At 38.2% G+C, this 6,123-nt stretch overlaps 1 protein-coding gene across 1 annotated transcript in view; it reads right to left on the bottom strand.

The window, feature by feature from the left end:
• LOC107582922 (protein TANC2-like) overlaps window positions 1-5,365 on the bottom strand; it is a 143,218-nt gene extending 137,853 nt beyond the window's left edge. Inside the window, exon 1 of the mRNA XM_016268949.1 lies at window positions 5,059-5,365. The gene's annotated coding sequence lies outside the window, so the exon portion shown is untranslated. The remainder of the gene's footprint in view (window positions 1-5,058) is intronic.
• Window positions 5,366-6,123: the final 758 nt, after the last annotated feature.

Genomic DNA, 6,123 nt, shown 5'->3' with positions numbered 1-6,123 from the left:
CATGCCGCGCTATTGAGCCACTCAAAATTACCGCAAGGGAAATTCCCTCACCGCGACAGACCTACTCACCACTGCTTTGAATATATTGAAACTGAGTGATTACGGGCTGGCAGGCTCCAAAATAAGGTATATAAAATGACCCACATAACTTGTGCACTATATTCCAAGTAGCTTTGTATGGAAAAACAGGCCAAAATTTAAAGTGATAATTCACCCAAAAACAAAAATCCTGTCATTTATTTGTTCCAAACCTGCAGGACTTTCTTCTGTGGAACACAAAAGAATATATTTTGAAGAGTGTTTTCAACATTGGGCCCCATTGATTTTTATTGCATGGGGGGAAAAAAATGTTTACAAAATACCTTCTTTTCTGTTCCAAAGGAGAATGAAAGTCAGACAGGTTTGGAATTACATGAGGGTGAGCAAATGGTGACAGAATTTTCAGGTTTTTATACATGGATCACACTGTGTATAAAAACATACCTTCCATATTACAATTAGACATTCATTTAGACTTTTACTGCAACATTAGAACCTCAACATTAAATGTCAACATTGACATTTTTCAGATGATTTTTCTGCAAAACGTCATATTATTCATGACGATTAACCTACAGCAAATGAGACTGGAACCTATTAAGTCATTATATGTTCATCTATGACCGTTTTCCTTGAATTATAGTGGCAATTCAGGTCAGTTCAGCTTGCTTCGGTGTTCCTGCAGCAAATTTTATAGTTGGATCCTGCATATGCAAACCAAACGTCAAGCTTTTCATACAAGATGCCCTAAAAACAACAACAATTAATTATCTAACACCAAGACAAATAACAACAGCCAAATCAAAAAGCAAAGGGGAAGTCAATGTGTTGAGCTTTATCAAGCACTACAATACACAAACGTCATCATAAGAGTTTTAATAGGCTATATCCCTGACTAATAAACAAACTGTCTCAGGAAATGTCCAGGGTATGATCTAGGAACAAAATTATCTAGGTGTTTTCTTAATGAAAACTCCCTTGTGCCGGGTCTCCATGGAACAAACTAACCAAAGCTGGCCTGAACGCTGGGATAAACTGACAGAAGACAATGGCACGGCAGAGAGCCAAAACAAACATAGATTCTACAGGCTGGCCCTGACGTTTGATGACCCAGACTTCCTCAGTCTCTTTGCAGCTACATCGCTGATATCAGTAAGAGCGGAATGCCACTGACAAATAGGTTAATTAAATCATACCCACAGGAATGTATGAGAGAAATGAGAAAATAAGAGTCTGAAGACAGACCTCAGAGGCTCCCCGGGAGTTCAGGATCCTTCAGGATGAGGGTGGTGATAAGACAAAACCCCACCTGCACTGCAGAATCTGATCCCAAAATATCATTGTGAATCAAGAGCAGAAGTGCCATCCAAATCACAAGGAACCAACATAAATACCTACAAATTTGGGAGTGAGTCTAATTTTTCCCAACAACAGACCATAGGAAACACAGTCTACTGGAAAAGACGTGTCTGGTATCAAAACATTCTATTTTCAGCATTTTTTCTGGCTGGCAAAGATAGACATCATTGAGGATCCTGATAAGGGTGATGACTGAAGCTTTCAGGATTAAACCCCCAAAACCAAGAAGTTTAAAAATAGCCTAATGCCTGGCTGTGTGAGTGCAGTAAGACATATAAGGCAAAACATGGTACTTGAAAGTAAAATTAACACGGCATCAACTACGAAGCACGGCGGTAGATGAGGCAAGACATTTCAATGCGTTTAAATCACCGTGGGTTTCTTCAGCTGCACACCACACTAAGCTGCTCTACATCTGCTGCTTCTCGCATAATTAAGGTGACCCTGGTCTGGAGAGCAAAAATTGAGGGACCAAACTCCACCTATTCACCACAGGGCTGTCCTTCTGTTTCACAGACCCCACCTTACATTTGCAGACTCTGTCTTTTTTGATAAACTCCACAAACATTGTGTATTAGTCCACATACCGACAAATTTGATTTATGAAATTTCAAAAATCGCTAACTCCAGTCATAAAAATGGAACATACTGTATAACACAGAACATCATAGAATTTTGCAAAATGTATAAATCAAAAGCAGGGCTGTAAACGTAATCAAATCTTATTAAGGACTACAAACTATGCATATTAAACCGCAAAAAGACTGCATGTTCTGTGTGTCACCATTTTATTTGATGAAACTATCATCAGATACACTAAAAGGTCTTCACTACTAAAAGAAAAGTTTGGTTTAACTTGAAATTATAACAAATATATATTAAAATTGTATAGTATAATGTACTTCTCAAAGTAAAAACAATAATAATTTAAGGAATATCAGAATTTTTCATCTGTGTTTTAATTTAAAAAGTAAACCTTGGTTGTGCAAGACTCCTTTTTGTCAAAAATGAAATAACTTGTTAATTTCATTCGATATGTGAAGATTCCTTAAACTGTAGTTGATGTTTTATGCATTCATTTGATTACTACTGTTTTTGATAACACTGTAATTTTTTGATAAAAATATCTGTATTAAAACACAAAATCCAGAAAAATTAACAAGCAAAACCATTTCTGAAAAAAACAAAACACATTTCATAGCATACTAGTATTGTTAGAAAATTTTAAATATTAAATAGTTCAAGTTCTATGAATTTAACTGATTAGACATCCTTTTTGATTATTACAATTTATTAAACCATTGAAAAGGAATCCAGACAACTTAAAACAGAAAACACAGAATGGGGGGGTAATATGGATTTCATAGGTCCTTACATTTATACAATAAAGCTCATAGGGGGGCTTTTTCGAACCCGCACCCAACTAGCATCCTGGTTACAATCATATGGCAAGCAGAGAAACAATGTGTGCATGGCCAAGTGCAGCAAAAAGGCAGAATACAGAGTAGTAGATACGCATGACAATCGCAGCTTCTATCGAATCGCGATCTCGATTCCATTTCGATTTATCGTGCAGCCCTAATACAGACCCCATAAAAGGTCCCCATAGGGGTGCGGAAGCTTCAAAGGGACAAATGTTAAAGAGCAACACCTGGAATGCTCGGCTTTGTGGTGACTTGTTGCCTTGGTGATGGGCCCTCCTGTCTGATACTCGAAAACCAGCGGATGACGCAGGATGCTCAATTTAAATGATGAGAATGAGATTACGGCAAAATTTCCCCATAGATCACTGTACGGGACATTCAACATAAACAAGACTGCAGTCGAGAGCAAAGAACAAATTCTAGCATGCTTGAATGGTTGCTAGGTTTCAAGAGCTTCAGACAATTCTTCTTGAGTTGCGAAAAGGAAGTTATGAAAGACAAATCTCCCAGATTTGATCTGAAATGTGGCAACACTATTTGTCGTGTGAGGTCAAAACAACATGGTCTCAAATTAACTTGGGGAAAACCAATTGAAACACTGTCAAACCTATCAGTTCCACTTGGCCCTTCATGCTTCCTTCAATTTTGAATAGAATTTCACTTGTCTTGCAGTTGAAATGCGGCGTATGAGAAAATATACATGTCAATTACCTATTCTCTCCAAAACATGAGCAAAAATTCTCCTACTTAACTGGTGTTTAGTTAAGGACCCCTGGGCCTGTTCATCCTGCGCTCACACACACACACACACACACACACACACTATACTGGCCAGCCGGTGAATCAATTTGTGGCGTTTAATTACGATTGGGTGATTTTCTCAGCTGACGCTGCCTCCCAGACCAGTGAAGACATTTCTCACGTGGTTGCTGGTGTTGAGACGCAGCTGAGATGATTTTCTGTGGAAAAATCTCAAGCCCCCAAAACCCAGATGGCACACACAAATCCCTAATCACTTCACCACAGCTGCTATTATGGACAGCCAATGATGTAGAAATTAATATTAAGCACGCTAATCACTTCTAAGAACGTGTGTATGACCCTTACCACACCAATTTTTTTCCAAAGTGTAGGGATCATTTTGGATTATGCATCAAATCTCTCTGAAGATGGGATAACAGTCTATGAAGACATAAACGACACTCACATGAGGTATGAAATTAAAAGCCTTTGTTAGAATAAGTCATTATGCTAAAAACCACAATCAACCAGTTACGGCTAGAAGAGCCATCATCAGGATGTGCTTATGGGCCAATGATAAGATAAGTAAATTCTTTGGCACTCAAACTCAAAAGTGTGGCGCCACACCTGGCAAAGTCTCCTTAACATTAGGATGGTAGTAATGCTGCATGAAAGGCAATCAGTGATCTAAAGATGCCAAGGCCAAGAACATCAATACACAGTTGTGAACTGAATTCCCACATCGTGCCCCATTCAATGCTGATGCAGAAGAAATGGTGCTGTTCTATTCGCCGCATGCATTCTGCATGCATACGCAATAAATGTATGCAATAATGATGGGCTGCACATAAGGAGGGTTTCCCACTCCAAAGTTCAATGAGATTAAAAAATAAATAAATAAAACATTCTCAAGAATAACAACAAATCAAGGCTTACCAGGCCACTACATAATATTAGGATATTTAAACAAATATTATCAGGAACCAGAAGAACTGGAAACGCCAATGATTTGTTTACACGCTGTAATGACAATAATGGACCCATCTGAATTTGTATAAATGCCTTGGAATAATATGTACATTTGTATGTATATACAATATACATTAAATATGTATGAATATCAATATATGTGTGTGTGAGTGTGAGTATACATACATGCATGCATGCATACACACACACACTACAATCAATATTTTAAAACAATAAATAAATAATTCAACGAATTGATGAACGCACCAAACCTGCCATGCGTCTGTGCCATACAGTGCACGCGCAACACTGTTGCCAAATAAGATCCATGCAAGCATTTCAAAGGAGAGACACTGGAGCTGAAAGTCTGCCTAAGCAGCAGTCCGCTTTTATTCATAACGTTGGAAATAAACAGGATGGTTCATTGGTTCATCAAATAAGATGAACGCCGCTCGGAAACGACATGCAACCGTCGCCCATTTCACGTCAATGTTATATTATATTGTCATTTGGAGATCGGACCTACCCCTTATGTTCCTATGCAGCCGTGTGGATGAGGATCTGCTGCTCTTTTGCGCTGGTGTTCGTAGAGTGGGACGCGCTGGAGATGAAGAACACCTTCGCCAAGCGTAAACGCTTCGTCCTTCGGTTTTCCTTTCCTATCAAACAGTAACTCCTGATTTTCGTGCATACCAGTCAGCACGTAGCAAATGTAAAGGATTTGTGATCACCATAAATCAAGAGTGCAGCCGCAAACGGGGAATAACCAGTGTATCTTTCAACTGTAGCGACGCGGTTCTGCAATCATATGAAGACGCCGTGCGCATACGGGTGCTCTGCAACAGCTTCTGCGCGTGGAGGGCGGAGTTAACATTCATTATTCATGAGGAGGCGGGGAATACGTCTGCCTCCCGTTCTCCACACGCTGCGCTTTGGATTAAACCTATGATGATGCCTAATAATTCATTATAGATAAATGCTGACTTTTACAGCATGTTTCGATATTTTTCTACCGCTTTGTTCCTTTATTGAGATTATATAAATAATAAGACATGTAAAATATAAAAAAAAATGTATTTGTTTGTTTGTTTACGTTCATCAAATAATAATTGAATTCATTGATCTAAAATCAACCTAACCCTATCCCTTAAGAAAACGAAACTGGCATATTCAGGATGGGGGCAGGTCAACACATCAAATGTGTTGTATAGTCTGTTTTTTTATCTTATCTGATCTTCTGTTGCTCAAACTTGCCTATGGGCATCAAAATCCTTCTGATACATCATTACTGTACATCATTATGTTTTCCAGTTGATATCTGACACTTAATATTTAAGGATGAAAAGGGTATTAATAGATTTTAGACTACACTCTAAAAAATGCTGGGTTATATTTAACCCAGCATTTTTTAGAGTGTAGCCTATAATTTACAACACTTTCTGAATATCTAAGGACTGACAGTTGTAATTGGAAATCCTTAGCATTTTTGAGGAATTTGTTGATTGCCCGTTCAATGGTCCTTTTCACCATGTGATGCATAGTTATAATAATCAAAATCATAGTAATCAAAAAATCTTTGTGTACATTTTTT

The sequence above is a fragment of the Sinocyclocheilus grahami genome, unplaced genomic scaffold (assembly GCF_001515645.1).
Source record: "Sinocyclocheilus grahami isolate Dianchi unplaced genomic scaffold, SAMN03320097.WGS_v1.1 scaffold48.1, whole genome shotgun sequence".
In the NCBI taxonomy this organism is placed as follows: domain Eukaryota; kingdom Metazoa; phylum Chordata; class Actinopteri; order Cypriniformes; family Cyprinidae; genus Sinocyclocheilus; species Sinocyclocheilus grahami.
Note: the sequence above shows the minus strand (reverse complement) of the source record. Positions and strands in the feature narration are given on the sequence as shown.